Source organism: Ursus arctos, unplaced genomic scaffold, assembly GCF_023065955.2.
Source record: "Ursus arctos isolate Adak ecotype North America unplaced genomic scaffold, UrsArc2.0 scaffold_26, whole genome shotgun sequence".
Lineage (NCBI taxonomy): Eukaryota > Metazoa > Chordata > Mammalia > Carnivora > Ursidae > Ursus > Ursus arctos.
In genome coordinates, this window is record NW_026622941.1 from 34,036,765 (window position 1) to 34,053,368 (window position 16,604).

At 42.7% G+C, this 16,604-nt stretch overlaps 1 protein-coding gene across 2 annotated transcripts in view; it reads right to left on the reverse strand.

Annotated features, from left to right (window-relative positions):
- PRICKLE1 (prickle planar cell polarity protein 1) overlaps positions 1-14,202 on the reverse strand; it is a 107,175-nt gene extending 92,973 nt beyond the window's left edge. Inside the window, exon 1 of one of the 2 annotated variants that reach the window (XM_026502076.4) lies at positions 13,950-14,202. The gene's annotated coding sequence lies outside the window, so the exon portion shown is untranslated. The remainder of the gene's footprint in view (positions 1-13,949) is intronic. The other variant, XM_057303289.1, reaches the window with a different exon arrangement.
- Positions 14,203-16,604: the final 2,402 nt, after the last annotated feature.

A 16,604-nucleotide genomic window follows, 5' to 3' on the forward strand; every position in this document is an offset into this window, starting at 1 on the left:
AACGTGAAATGGCTAACGTGTACTTGACCATGCCATTTCTCTTTACTTTCAGAGAACGGGGGGGAGGGGGGGGAGGCACAGAATATGCAAAAGAGCCACCATCACTTGGAAGCCGATATATGGTCAGGGAAAGAGGCAGAAGAGGAAAGGTTCTGCGTATCTGCTTCAGGAGCGAGAACCACAGAGACCAGCGCGAACGACTCCCAAGACATCTCTGCAAAAGTGTGCCAACGGTACCCTGGAGGGCCAGCCTCCCAACCGAGGGCCTGTGCGGCTTTATTCCTGGCCCCTCCTCGAAGAGTCGGCTGAGAAGGCCCACAAAGGTGTCATTAAGCAGTGGAATGCCTTCCTGCCGCTCTTTCACACACTCATTCCCGGCTGATCGCGTTTGATCTTGGAGTCATGGCTGAAGTGACCCAGATTCAAACTGGTGATTATTAATGTCACATTTATATAGATAGTCCTTCCTATTAGAACAGCCCTTCACAGTCACTTATGAACCTGCCAGGAGATGTGCTACGTTCATCTGAACAATTCACGAACTCCGTCTTCTTAGATATAATACAGATGCTACACTACTTCCCGGTGGGCCATTTGTAACTTCGGGCTCAGCCTAATTAGAATGTGAATGAGATCCAAAGCCCTAAGAATTTGCTTAAAAGTTACCGAGTTAATTAATCACAGTGCTATAAAAATGGAACACCCAGGCCAGTAGGTAAGGTGACATATGCCAACATGCAGTGTTTAAGAGTAACACAGAAAGAATTTCACCCACTAGCTGCATTTTTTCACCAGCTTTTATTTGGGGAGTGGAGGAGAAAAGAGTATTAATACGGTTTCAAAAAATATTAGGAGTGCAATTAAAATGAATGTTAGGCTCTTATTTTCCAGTAAACCCTCTCGAACCCTCCCTAAATTAATTCCAGTTTGGTCAATGGACAGACACATGTTAAAAAAGTTATAATCATAATGTGATTACATAAGTAAGTGAACATGCTTTGAGTTTTATTTTATAAGTTTTCCACATTTCCCATGCATAAACACAGTGCTCACATTTCCAATTTTTAGTATGAACATAAGTATGCCATTGTTGTAACTATATTAGATTAATAATTTGCTCTTAACATTACTATATTTTTTTAAGATCCTCATATTAAACTATAATATAACCTATTAAACCAGACTTTTTGTAAGGGGAAGTATATATTCTCTCAGGTCTTTAAAATATAGTTATTGTTGAATTTTGAACTGGCCACACGGAATCATGAATAAGGAAACCGTTTTTTAAAGTTTCACCTGGCTAATATGAATAATTTTGAGTTGACTATTAAGTAATTCTAGCCAGAAACTTAGGTAGGGATAATTAATGATAAAAAAACATATCAGCTCCAATTTATTATCAATCCCCCTTAAAGTTACTGCCTCTAAATCCAGTATTTTAGAATTAGGAAACTTTGAGCCTAACAATTCATTAGGACCCTCCTTTTATAATTGAGGAAACTGAGGCACAGAGTGGATAAGAAGTCCATAAAATTAAGTGACTTATCCAAGATCACATGCAAATTAGTAGCAGGAGAGGCTATACGTATCTAAAAGCATTTAATATAGAATGAACTTATGGGTGTTTGGGTGGCTCAGTTGCTTAAGTGACTGACTCTTAATTTGGGCTCAGGTCATGATCTCAGGGTCTTGAGATCAACCCCCCCCCCCCCCACTGGCCTCCATGCTGAGAGTGGAACCTGCTTCAGAGTCTCTCTCCTTTTTTCTTTGCCCCTCCCCACCCCTGCACACACAGGCTCATGTTCTCTAACTTAAAAAGAGAGAGAGAGAGAGAGAGAGAATATGAACAGCAATATTTACAAAACAATGAAACATCAGCAGTTTTGTATAAGTCACAAGTGCTTGCTTATTTTCCTTCTTTCTTTCTTTCTTTCTTTCTGAAAATTGAACTACAAACGTTCATTTATTTAGAAACTGCCAAACCAAAGCTTCTTAGGAAGGACAATCTTGAACTAACAAGCAGCTTCTTCAACAGTAAATTGGGAAAACCTTGGTTACACCTTCACACCAAGATGCAGCAAAGGTAAATGAGATGAACTTGCAGGTGCTTTGTGTATGTTGGGGGTATTAGTCTTATTAGTAGTAAAGACTCCCCCCAGTTAAAACATAATAATTTCTGGACAAATAAGTGGGTTCAGCTTCTTAATAGGGAAGTTGACCCACTGCCCCTTTAACCCTGGAACTTGAGACGTTAAAATAATAATTTTAAGCAGCTAGGTTTTCTAGTAAGCTAGCTGAAATCACTTAGAGGATTCGCTTTCCACCTCTGGAACTTAAGTCAGAGGATTTCTTGAGTGAAAGATGGCCCATTACCCTTGTTTTAACATCCAAGGCAACACTGCAAGTTTGTCTGAAGATACTGCCTCTATTTTTGGAAAAGGTTATGGAGTAGCATGGATATATTATGAAGAAGGAAGTCACATAGCTTCCCTGCTGCATATATTCAGTCTTCTATTAATATGGAATCCGTCTGCTCTTTGATTACATTTCATTGATCTCTTTATGGGGGAGGGGAGGAGAGGAGGGGTATTCTATCCCTCTTTTTCCTCACACTCTTATCATGTTCCTCTGGCTTTATTCAGATAAGGAAGGAAACAGCTCAGAAACTTTACTTTAGCTGCAAAAAGAAAACAAAACAAAAAACCCACACAGACTCAACCAACACACAGAAAAAACTTTGTTCTGAAAATTTTCGCTCAGACAAAAACAGAATGCTGGGTTCTATTTGTCTTTATTTTATATATAACATTAAAACAGCCTACAAAACAAAAACAAAACCAAAAACGTCCACAAATGCCTAACTGTAGAACAAGGGTGGCCGTTTGCAAACTTTGTTATAAGAATGAGGATATAAGCATAAAGCTCTCTACCGTGCTCAGCCATACGTACTATTAGTTTGGGAGGGGAGTGTCTCAGTTTGAAGCACAGCTAGCTCCCTATATTTCTGTAGTCATTCATTCCGCAGGACTTTATTAAGCACCTTCTATGTGCCTCTAAGACTGAGGATAAAGCAGGAGACAGCAGTTCTTCATGGAACAGACGCCTATAATAAGTATCTGTCTGATAGCGGTAAGTGCTAGGGAGAAAAGTGAGGCAGGATGAGGGGGTTTCAGAAGTGCTGGGTGATGGCTGGGGCAAGCAAGAGTGCTGCTATTTTACATAGGGTGCTTAGGGAAGAAGGCTTCCCTGATCTCAGATGACTTTTGAGCAGAGACCTGAAAGGATGCGAAGAGCTGTGATCCCACCTGGCAAAACCTACACTTGTCCTTTTATATTAGCTTGTCAAGTCTAGTCAAACAAGGAGATTCGCTGTGAAACGTCAGGAAAGTGAAACCTACAAATAATAAAGCTTTATACAATACTTTGAACCAGCTCTCAATTTATCTCCAATGATCCTTAAACCCCGTTTAGCTACAGCTTAATCTTTTTCCTGACTAAAATGCCTCACAGTATCTCTTCACTTAATGACTAAGAGAGTTTTCCAGTTACATTGTGCAAACAACCCAAGTAGATAATGCAGGTAGAAATTTCCACTCTGAGGTCCTGATTATTTGATTTGGCAATGGGACTACAGCAGGAAAAAAATGAGCTGAGGTTAGCTGATTTCGCTACTGGTCATGCCTATACAGTGAAAGTTCAAAGGAAACTGGACAGTTATCCACGTGTTAGAATGGTGAGTTTTTAAAGTAATTAAAAATAAAATAACAACTCCACCTCAGGAAGGGCAACACAGAACAATAAAAAAATCAAGTCAGCTAGGTAAGTATAAATTTCTTATTTTGTTTATGCTATATAGATATAGCCATAGTGGTACTGACGGATTGAAGTTATTTAAATTGACTCTATGTTCTACAGTAATGGTAATAACGGATAATGATAGGAAATAATCCAAATTTTCAAAGACTGAAGAAGAAAAAGCAAAGAACAAAATGGACAATAAACTCTTGTAATCAACTTCTATAAAACTATGCAACCAAGAAATTTGTCAACGTTTGATAATAAAACTTTCAGATGCATCACAGTTATTTGAGAAAAACTGAGAGTGTGGTTACCATATTTTATTGAGACTCTGGTTTATCTTATCTAGAACAAAATATATGTATACACTTTGGATATGAACCTCTGTATAGTGTGGATCTGGACAGTTCTAAAGCACTTCATATGTTATGAAATATATGACATGGAATTATGTCTGTAAAAGAATCAAAATAACTGTTGGCCATAAAAAACAGTTAGAATTAGCTAGCTGACTTCACTAATCAAAAAAATGGGAATTGGCATTTCTGTTGTTGAAAAGGACAAAGGGATTAATCACACACACACTTCATTAAAAAATCTGTATTGATAAAAATCTATTTAAAATTGTTAACCTTTGTAACTGAAAATATTTAAAAGTAAGACTTAAAATTGTAATGAAGTTGTAAATTTGTCAGATAAGCTCTGAAATCTTTATGGTGATAATGGTTGGGTTATATTTCTTAAACTGACCCACATTAAGATGACCACAGAAACTGGACATTCATTCATTCATTCATTCATTCATTCATTCAACACATACAGGCACCAAAATGTAAGGCCATAGAGGAAGAACTATGTCTTTTATAAGATAAACTCTTTTTAAACAGAATGTTAATTACACTTTCAAATAATATGCTTTTTTTTCCCAACCTCCAGATACCTTTTCAGAAGAAGTACCTCTGAATTTATTTTTATTTTCCCCCCTTGTTGTTTACTTATTAAATTGTGTTTTGAATCTGGTATAGCTGACACACAGTGTTCCATTAGTTTCAGGTGTACGACTTAGTCATTCAGTTTCTCTATATGTTATGCTATGCTCCCCGCAAGTGTAGCTAGCATCGGTCACCATACTGTGCTATTACGGTGTCACTGAGTATATTCCCTATGCTGTGCCTTTCATTCCTGTGACTTATTCATTCCAGAACCGAAAGTCGGTTATCTCCCACTCCCCTTCACCCATTTTTGCAATTGTCAGTTTGTTCTATTTATTGATCTGATTCTCCTTTTTGTTTGTTCATTTGTTTAGATTCCATATATGAGTAAAATCATATGGTATTTGTCTTTCTCGGTCTGATTTATTTCGCTTAGCGTACACGATACCCTCTAGGTCCAACCGTGTTGCCATAAATGGCACAATCCCATCCTTTTCTTTGGCTCAATAATATTCCATTATTTATATTATACATTATACACACACACACACACACACACACACACACCCACACACCACATCTTCCTTATCCATTCATCTGTCGTTGGGCACTTAGGCTGCTTCCGTATCTTGGCTACTGTAAATAATGGTGCAGTAAACATAGGAGTGCATACATACCTCTTTTTGAATTTGTGTTTTCGTTTTCATTTCGTAAATAAATACCCAATAGTGGAATTACTGGATCATATGGTATTTCTATTTTTAATTTTTTTAGGATCCTCCTACTGTTTTCCACAGTGGCTATATCAACTTATACTCCCACCAAGAGTGCACAAAAGTTCCTTTTTCTCCACATGCTCATCAACACTTGTTATTTTTGTACTTCTGAATTTAAAGCAATGAAATCAGCTGTTAATTTGGACTCCCCCCCAAAAAATCAATATGCTATGGAGTATCCCCAAAGTCTGGAAACATAAGGAAAATAATGTATTTATTATGTTGTTTTCCAGATGAACAATTATACCCATTGTTTTAAATTTGGAAAGGTGTCTGAAAGGTTGACGAAAAGCACATTGAGCATATTATTTGAGAACATAATACTACATTTTCAAGAAGTCTCCTGACTTCTTGGGCTCTCTATATTTATGGACCATCTACCGTGTGCCAGGCACTGTGTTAGGCACTGGGTACACAATGGTGAACAAACATGGTCCCTCCCTCACATTAATTACCATCTACTTTCAAGAGTGGAACACAGATATTCCTGGAAGTAGGTTAGAATGATATCTATAAATTTTTGACAGCAACATTAGGAATAAACATAGAGGTGAAGGAAGGAGAGGGAAAGGAAAGAAGGAAGGAAAGTAGTTCAGCCTCACAGGGTTAGAAACGTGTAACATTTTAGAACCAGAAGGAAATCTTAGTGATCATCTAATTTAGTGGCCTTAACCACAGCTGTGCATCGAATTACCTAAGCAGCTTTTTCAGGCTACATGGGCAAGACCCCACCCAAAAGCCACTTTGCCTGAAAATCTCTGTTCATTTGTATTTTGAAAAATCTCCATAGGTGTTTAGGATTCAAACCTTTGGGTACTATATACTGATCTAACCTAATTCCCTCACTTAAATATGAGGAAATTGAGGCCCAGAGAGGTTGAGAAGCTGACCTGAAATCACACTGCTATCCTGCAGTCTAATTTTTCTGATTTTCAGAAAAAGACTGTAGAAAAACTTTTTTCTGCACTATCATACCACATCACCACTGTCTACTCTTGAAGCTCTGCTCAAGAAGAAACAGGATAAACTGACCAATACTTGCTAAAAGTTACTGAACCAAAGTAAAAAGCCAGTGTCTATGGGCAACACAAACATATAATTAACAAAAAACCCATCGTACACCATAATAACCTCGTTACTTCCTCCTTAAACAGCCAAGTCAAGCTAGTTTAACACACTCTCAAGTAAATATCATTGTTCCTATCAGCTTCTCATTTCAGCACTACAGTGAATCATAATTTTGGTTTTCATGGGTATGGAGGGGAGAAGAGAGTGATTTTTCTGGCTTATTCCTTAAAATTCAGAAGGTAAAAAAAAAAAAAGTTTCTAATACCTCAATATGAAGAAAGCCTGGTCTGCTTTTAACACGTTTGGCAGTACTTAAGGACATGTTTTTGGCTATTAGCCTGGCAAGCTGTTTAAGCTTATAGAAGGCCCACAAAGGGAACTTATATGATTAAGTTAGTTAAACACAAACATCTTCTCTGTATATTTTATTCCCTCCCTTCACATTCACAAAAACATAAAAGGCTAAAACATTTTAGAACTAGGTGAGGGAAGCAAGTTATTTATCACTTCGGCTCCTTTCTCGAGGCTTGTGTAAATAGGAACCGGGGAACTCAATGAAATTATTCATATAATCCTTGCAATGAACAAAGCTAAGCATCAGAAAGCAGTTCAAAATTCCTCTGAAGCATATGCATTTTCTTACAAGAAACATCTGTGATTCTCTAATGTACTTCAGACCTAACTTTATCTTTTTCTTAAAATTATGTAACATGCATATGCTTCAAGCACCAAACATACTTATTAATTACATAGTCACAGAAGAATTTAAAATGCCGTCTTTTTTTGACACACATTATAGCAAGTATTTCAACACTGGAGCACTAAGCAGTCTTCTCACATAAAAATCTAACAGTTCCCTAAATTGTTTGGAAGTGATGTTTTAAAACAAAACAAAATGCCACACTATCTAGCTCTTTTTCAGATCCTAACTAAGGAACTTAGATTATTCAAGCATGTAAATAACATAGTTGGAAATATCAATTACAGTTAACAAGTCATGAGTGTCTTCAGAAGATTACCATATTATTTGCTTATCAGGGAGATAAAAGGAAGAAAAAAGAAGTGCAAATGCTTTTAGTGAAACTGTAACATGGTTTAAAGCAGTTTACTATTTTTAGACTGAAAGAGTGGTGTGTATACGTTTGTGTGTGCGTGTGTGCGCGCGTGCCCAGAAGACAGCATTTTAACTAGGGCAGAGGAGCTGGCCAATATAGCACAGCGTTTTAATAGCCTTTCTATTTCAACCATAGTTACTGTGGGTTTTGTCACTATGGCAATGGGCCTGGGTGGGGCACGTATCTGGCAGGCTGGGGTGCTCAGCTGGTGAAGCAACATAAACCTCATTTTACCCCTGAGCTGAGCAAATTTTCTCTAAGAAGGTTTGCTCAATTGAAAGACAGTTTGCAAGGATAAAGGAGAAGTCGAAGCATCAGTTGGTGGGCACTTCTTCCCCGTACGCGGCTATACTGAGGCTCCCCTCACACCTTCTCCCACACTGGATCAAAGGCCTCCACTATCATTCATCGGTGGTAGTACCTTGGATTTAGGCAGTAACCTAACCTCCAGGATCTCAATGATTCCTAGCAGTCTCGGTTAATTTCAGCTGTCTCTACAGGGGCTACATGAAACATGGCATTTACAAATTTGGATTATACAGCACTATTTATTACACTATGGAAGATTTCCAAAAATGCCAGAAGAGATGCTGGCATTTATGCAAGTCAACTACTGTTCAACCCAAAGAAGCACTATTTTCTATTGGATGTTTTTTGCCAGGATTGAAAGAGCCTATGTGAAAACACCTTAATTAGGACCATCTTAGCACCTCAGTTACTGGATACCCTCTAGCTCTAGGTGTTATGTTTCAAATGGGCCAACAAACCAGCCTGGAAACAGAGCCCCCTAGTCCTGTAACCAATCCCTTCACTCCAAGTCCTGAGAGTGTATATTTTCTTATTTTCAGATTTAATAAGTCAAGTATATCTGGTAGCTATTAAAAGATTTAAACCACTACCGTTTTAAAAGGTTTCAGTGTTCAGAAATTTCAAGCCCACAGAGGGGGTAGATCTGGAGGGCTTGGTGGCTGCAGAATGGTGGAATTATTTGCTGGTCTCCCCCCACCCCTTTAAAGAATATTCTTATTGATCTCTCTCTACTCTTTTAATGTGTTTTTAACCCATGATCATGGGCTCACAAAAGTAAAACAGAAGAATCTAAAGAAAAGACAGTGTACAAAATAGTCTCCAGTGACCTAAAAAGATAATTTTAACGACAGATTGCTAAAGAAGGAGGTGGGGCGGAAACCTGAAAACATTAGCTACTTACAATATGCAATCAGATAACCTTTCCCCCTCTTATTCTTTGGGGAAATCCAAACTACTGTACCATGTTTCTTTAAAATTCCCTTTAATGAACAGTTCAGTTATGTTTGCTCAAAGCCAAGGGCCATCCTAGAAAACCAAGGCCAATATTGTATCATGTTAAGTGGTGCCTACTTTATGTCAGACCTTTTTTTTTTTTAAAGGCAACAAAAATGGGGGGGGGGTTATAAAAAAACTTCACAGGAAACCAAATAGCCTTTATTTAAATTAAAAGCAATCACAGCCTGATTCTTGGAACATGCTTCGAAATGCTTTTTGGCATGCAGCTGCTACATGCCGCCAATATTGTGTGTAATTGGAAACATTTCAAACAGAATTGTTACCAAAGTCAAAGACCATAATTGCGAGCTGTGGGATCTGTGCCTCAGATAAAAGAAGGGCAGCTGAGTGAGAGCTCACTTCACTGAGGAGTCTACTTACAGGTCTGCATCTGACTGCAATATTTCCACTGTATTATTGACAAATCTTTCTTTCCAGAGACCCAATGAGAAGAGAAGGAAACAGAGAAGCATACACAGAGCAAAAGCTGGTGGGTACTATAAATCAGCAATGGGGACAAAACTCTTAGGAGTATATGACTTCAGTACTAGAACAACTGAAATAACACAGCCTTGACTTTTTTTTTCTTCCTGAAGTGCAATCCCCTGGAAATGAAAGGCATCTCTCCCAAGAGTTTACCCCAAATCTACCAGTGAGGAAAAATGCAACTGCAGCTTAACTGGTCCATAGGATCACTTAGGACCAAACTTATGGACTGGGGCCGGGGGAGGGTGGTGTTAAGTAAAGGTAAATGACAGCTGCTTGCTAGTTTACAGCTTTCGGTTTTAAAATGTTTACATTGGCATCTGCTTTGCTGACATTTTTATTTGTATTTTAAATTTAAAATCTCTTTTTAGAGGGAAATGAAGGTGGAAAAGCTCTAATCAGTTCGGGCTGGGCAATCATTCTTATTCCTAGAGAGGTCCCTGCAAAAGTAACCAAAACGCATTTAGAGTTTAGTCCAAACAAGCAAACAAAACAGAGACACAAGAAGAATCATTACATTTTCTTTGAGAGGTCGGATCCCTCCTAAGTAACTGGAAATAGTGCCAGGTGGACCACTGGCTCAGGACTGGTTCTTGGAAAAATCGTGTCATTCTGGCAAACAGGGTAGCGATCCGATTATTCTATCGTATCTCCGCGCCAGGAGTGTCATGACATCAGCGTGCTCCAACTTGCAAAGCTTGTCTCTCCCCACCATCCCTCCTTCAGGAGAGAGGGCAAGGAGGGAAGGCCAGGCTTAGGTGGATCCCCCATGGGATTCGAGGCCAGACGTCTAGCAGTGCTCCAAAAGTGCCTTCACCCACACACGTGCAGTTACCCTCCCGGACTTCAGTTCAGCACGGCCGTGCAACGGGGTGCGGGTGCCCTCACTGGTTACTGGGGGAGCTGAGGTGGTACACTTGTGTGTATCTGAGATGGGGAAGTCCGGGGGTGGGGGGGAGTGCCCCTGTGGTTCCCTGGTGCCATCTCTGTCCCTGGCATTCTGTGCTGGGGTGCTGGCTCCGCAAGCTGCCTGAGGTTTCGAGGAACTGCCACAATGCAGGACTTGGCACCCAGATTATTGTACTTTCTTCTCCCAGCGCGTTTGCTCTCACACCAGCCTTCCAAAAAGATATTAGTGCACAATATGGAAATGCTTTATTCTGTGACCAGAAGAAAGAGCGGTAATGGTCCCTTAAAACACCAACCAACCAACCAACCAAGAAATGCAATTCATTCACTTCCCTAACTCCTCTTTATTAATAGGGAACAATTACATATGGATTTAAGCAAATTGAATATTCTCACATTCCTAAGAGTTAAACAATTGATATTATTTAACATAAAATGGGGAGAAAAAAAGAGAGCTATTTTTCCAAGAAGGAGGAGCCTATCCTGGCCCAGTGGTATCTTTAACATTTCTATGCACAGATGAGAATCACTTTGCCTTTTTAAGTTACTTCCCTTCTTTAAAAGGAAAAATTTCCTTTTATGAACTACTTTAACCAGGAAATTAACTGCAATCAACCAGAATACTGGTAATTATATTTTTTCCTGAAAATCATTTCCCCATAAGATTGGGAAACACAAACTATAGATATAGGCCATTGAAAGAGTTGCTTAATTACTGGAAAATAATTTTTAAAGATTCTTATTCCATTTCATGTGTATTATGAACAGTCACTCTTAATATTCAACTCTTGTGTTTTGCTTTCAAGTAATTATCAAAGTTTTTAGAAAAATTTCTTAAAATGTCACTTTTTAAAACAGATTTCAACTTACTTTTTAAAATCCTTCATTAGAGAAATCAAATTTTAATCTTTTTTCCTTTTCTTTTCTGTCTTCTCAGAGTCATCACAGGAGAGGATATTAGTAGCAACCATACTTTTATCCACATCTGACTCTAAATTTAATTGTTAGCTATTAACCCTATAAGGGTTTTTTTTTCCTTCCCAGATGATATTATATTTTATTTGCATGACCAAAGCTGACTCATTGCAGTCCCCTTTATTATAGAGACAAATGGTGGTTCCATGGAACTTGGTTATAAAAACATGATAAACTTTTTAAGCTTCATTGGTATTGCTAGCAGAACTGATTGAATCTGTCATTTTAGTGAAACATATCACTTTTGAGAAAACCTATAAACCAACAGGGTCAGTCAGTGATAAATCAACAGTACGCACCACATTAAGGATGGAAAAATTAATTTCCCAAACCTATTTGCTCACATCAACATGGCTACCCTCTGTGTATCATCCAGTTTTTCCCCCTTCCTTCCTCCCTCTTTCCCTCCTCTCCTCCCTCCCCTCCTTCCTCCCTTCCTCCTTATCTTCCCTCCCTCCTTTCCTCCCTCCCTCTTCCTTCCTTCCTTCCTTCCTTCCTTCCTTCCTTCCTTCCTTCCTTCCCCCCTCCCTCCTTCCTTCCTTCCTTCCTCCCTAGATTTATTCACAAGAATGAGTCATTCTTGTTAGCCGAGACTTATTAAAACAGATTTTTGAGTTCATCAGCAAGTGTGCTAACTCTTAACTGTGGGTAATGTCCATTTATTTCTAGAACCTTTAGTTTTAATATGTGGAGCACATGCATTGTTAACCTTTAAATCCTTTGTATAAACATTTCTGGTAGGGCTTGTAAAATCTCTCCTTCTGTGTTTCCTGACTCGCCAGTTGATGGCATTTAGAAACCCTCTGGTACCAGCAGGTGCTGTATTTTGCTTTCTTCAGGCTCCAGCTGGGCTACAATGACAGATTCCTGTTCCAGGCCAAACCCAGCCACCTAGGCTAGGACCACATTGGAGACAAACTGAACTGGGCCCCACCAGACAGCAAGATAAATGGCTGCTGTTTAAGTTTAAAATCCCTTGGTGGGAGTAAATATTGTTCCAGGGAAAAAGGCTTGACAAATATTGCGTCATCCTTCCAGAGCTGTCTTGATTAAAGCAGAATCTTTGGATTAAGTTGGTGCTCAATTCAAAATGTATCTATCTTACTGTCATGGGATTTCCCCCCTTCCTAGAGTCTGAAAACACATCTTGTTGAGGATGGTCAAACCAGACCGGCGCCTCCCGAGGGGCCGCAGTCCACTCCTGACAATAGAAGGCGGCTGAACACTGACACTTCACTGAGCAGAATGGAGACAGCAAAGGCTTAGTGGGAAAAGGCCAGTTGTCACCTAAGTGACAGGCAACAGCTGAGCTCACACATCTGGAGCCGGACCAGGGCAAACACTCAGCAACCGTTGCTGGTCTACACCTTGGGCCTGTCTGAAGGGACAGAGAGAAGTTCCCTTTCCTCTGAAAGTATATTTAAAAATATCTGATGCCGGACCACATCAATTACGTAACACCAGCTGCGGGAGGCACAGCCTTCTGAAGTACCGATTAAATGAAGAGGTACACACCACGGTAAGGCACGCTCCGATACAGTTTCGTTGAGCATAAACTGTCCTTCATAAAATCCATCCTCGAAGTCACAGATACATGCCTGCTCTTTATAGCACAAATGCATCTCAGCTCCTCCGGAGAGGGACGGTCTTTACATGCTCCTTCCTTTCAGGCAGGTTCCTAGGGTGTGCTCTTCACCTTGTTCATGGCCCAGTTCTGCCTCCCATACTCTTTCTAAAATCAGCAACCAAATACGTTTGGGTTGTGATTCTGAATCCTCCTTAGGCAAGCCGGAACTCAGTGCGATGCCAGCCGTCCTCCCCCACCCCTACCTCATTCTTCAGCCTGCTGAACACAATCTGTGGACAATTTTCCCAAAGTCCCCGAAATAATATGGCACTGCCGAGCGTCACTGGCGATGTCGTTTGTTTTTCTTAGAGGGCAATGAAAATTTAACAGCTTTCTGCGGCATCCTGAGTCCCGGTCCTGCTAATTATTAACATGCCCAGTTTCTCCAACTTTTTCTGCCTAAAGGGAGGAAGACGCCCCCATTCTTTTCCACATACGTGCTACATTCAGAAAACACCTTTGTCGGGGCGGGAGGGGGCGGGGGGGCTGATGCACCCCTGCCAAAAAGCAATCGGCCCTTTCCGCAGAGCGTTAGGAGAGAATCAGCACCCTCCCTCCGGACGCCAGTAGGTGACAGGCGATCCTAAGCGGCAGACACATGCCAACGCACCCTCACCTCCCTGCGCCCCTCATCGCCCCAACTCTGGGGCCACCGAACGGGTTTCCACGCAGGAGAGAATCAAGGGAAGAGTTGGTAGTGATGCAGCAAACGGGAGCCATGCGGGCAGCCTATCTGAAGCCCTCTTGGTGCTGCAGCCCAGTATCCGCTTTCAGTGTCTACACAGCCCAACAAACCGATTCTGTCCTTCTCCCTTGCTTTCTGCTCTGCCGGCCCAGTCTGGGTGTCACAGGCCCCGCAGTGACCCCTAGGTGCCCGGCCCTTCCCCTGCGGCGCTCGCCCCCCACTGCCGTGCCGCAGCCCCTCTGCAGAGCCGGCCGGAGCCGGGCTGCCACTCACCCCGCGCAAGGAAGAGAGAACTCAGCTGGACGGTCCTCCGCGCCGCGGCAGGTCTGCGGAGCCGCAGTCCGCGGCGTCAGGGGTGGGCGAGGGCGGGCAGCAAGCGAAACATCGGGAACCCGGCAAGTCGCGGTGCCGGCCGCGGCGCCCCTCGGGGAAGTCAGCGCAGGCGGCGCGAGGCTGGCATGTTCCGGGGCGCGCTGTCGGGCGGCGGCGGCCGCGGGAGGCGGCGCTCACAGCGGGCTGCAGGCGGAGTGCGCTCCGACTCCCGAGCACCGCGCCGCGGCGCCGCCGCGCACCCCGCCCTCGGCCTCCGGGGCCCGGCGGGAGCGAAAACGCGGAGAGCGGACGCCGCCGCGGGATCCAGGCCGCTCGGCGCGCGCCCACGCGCACCCCGGCTCGGCCCGGAACTGCGAGGTCGCTGCCCGGCTCGGGCGGGCGCGCGGGCGCGGGGCAGCGAGGCAGGGTGTGCGGGCGGGCGGCGAGCTGGGCAGGACTGGCTGGGCAAGCAGCCGGCGGCGCGGAGCGAGGGGCGGGTTATCTGCGAGACGAAGTTCACCGAGGCGCAGCCCAGGTTCTCAAGTGCGGCTTGGTCGTCTCCTCTGCCCCGCCTCCGATTTTATGCTCCCTCCCTCTTTTTTTAACCAAGAATCCTGATGGATTGAAAGACAGGAAGAGTGAAGGGGGGAAAAGACAAACCCAATTTCCTCTGATCAAACGGTTTAGGCATTGCTTATTTGGGTCTCTTTTCACTTGGTGTGTGTGTGCTGGGGGGAGGGTAGTTAATTAAACTCTTAGATTCCTTCCGGCGCGCCGCGCCTCGCTGGGGACCCACTTGGACTCGATCCTATCTCGTGTAATCCTACAGGGCGGGCGGCCTCCTCCGGGGAAGCAAGAAGCCGAAGATTGAGGTTCCTTCCCTTCCCCTTCTCGACGGTGCTAGCTCTCCAAGAAAACCTCAAAGTGTGGGGAGTGCGTGTGAGAACCTCAGCCCACCCTAATGTCCAGAGCCTGACCCAAGTTAGCATGGCTTACTTAAAGTCGTTTTCAGAGTCTTAATTTGATCACGATGATCGTTTTTCATTGGCCAAAGAATCTCCAGGTTTTCTCTCTGCCCGATTCCCAGGGTTGGGCTCTCAGGCATGTTCTCCCAGGATGAACTGGGACGGCCTGTTTGGAAGTTCTGCCCTGACAGTTGGGTTGCCTTAGAACCTCTCGCCATTTCCAGTTCCAGATCAGTGGAGTCACACACAGTGTGGGTATGATTTCCCCCGAGGTTGAGGAGGGCAGACCCCACGGCAGCTGCTAACCCCAACTTGACAGGTGTCTCTGCGAAGTCCCACACAATGGGGACTCCTTTCCCTGACCTGAAGACTCAGACCGCTTTCACAACCCTCTAGGATACTGTATCATCCTCCAGGAAGATGAGTGTGTGTGTGTGTGTGTGTGTGTGTGTGTGTGTGTGTGTGTGTTGGGGGTGTGTTGTAAGAACCATTTTTATTCCTTAAAAAAAATCAAAATTGCCAATCTCAGAATTTTTCAGAGCACTGAGTCTCCTCGATTTTCATTGGAAGTGAAGCAAGGGAATACTGGGCAAAAATAGAGTTGAAAAAGAGGAGGTAAGGAAATGACATCTAAAGGCAAAGCGAGGAGGAAACAGAACAAATCTAGGGAAATGTTTCACCTTGGCACCATGCTCTGTAATTCCAAGCCTGACTCACATCTCCTGCACTACAGAAACTCTCTCCCTTCTGGATACACAGGCTGAGTTTCTGATTCTCTGAGCACAGATCACTCAGGAAACAAGGCTGTTGCTTTTGAAATAACTCCACTTGCTTGTGGTGTTTGTAACTGATGGGAATCTGAGGGGAAACAACTCAGGCTATCTTGCTCCTCAGCATTTTATTGGAGTTAGCCTTTTAAGTTGTGTCTGTTTATCTTGCCATGGTTATGAATGCTTCTATTAAGCTATAAACTTTTAGCATCTATCTACCCTCCAGAACTGCCCAAGAAGTTTGACAACGTGATTGATTTCACCCATGGAGGTAGTAAAATTAGTGCGTTTAAGGCGCAGAGTCCACTCTCTTTGTTAGTATCTGTGGGTGTCTGTCTGTCTATTGTCTCAGTCAAGACTTTCGAATGAAAGCAGTTCCCCAACAAACTGAATGACGCGGTGGAATAGAAGCCGAGGAGGCTGGAGCAGAAGATGGAGGGCATCACTTGCACGGCAGTGCCGTCATGAGAAAGTCCTCTTCAGGGGACCAGCAGGCATTTGTAGCAGGCAGAACTGGTGTGAAGAAGCTCTTGGAGAAGATATTTATAAAGCCTGCACTTGGATCTCCCTGATGATTGGGGGAAATGATACTTTCTTATGATAAGAAATGAATCTGTTATCAGAGGACTTACAACTCCGTGATGACGTCACAAAGGTTTTGTTTACTGAGCATCAAACATGTTGGGCATGGTAGGGCATACTGTTGTTCCCCTTGGAGGCTCATTTCCTCTCTGGACAGTGCGCTGGGCAGCCTCTTTTGGCTCCAATGCAAATGTGAATTCTTGGTCTTCAACCAGGACTCTCACAACATTACCTTGGTTGGTGCATGTGATGATTTGCAGTCAGAGAACTCTGAATTCAAATCTCAGCCCCACTCCTTA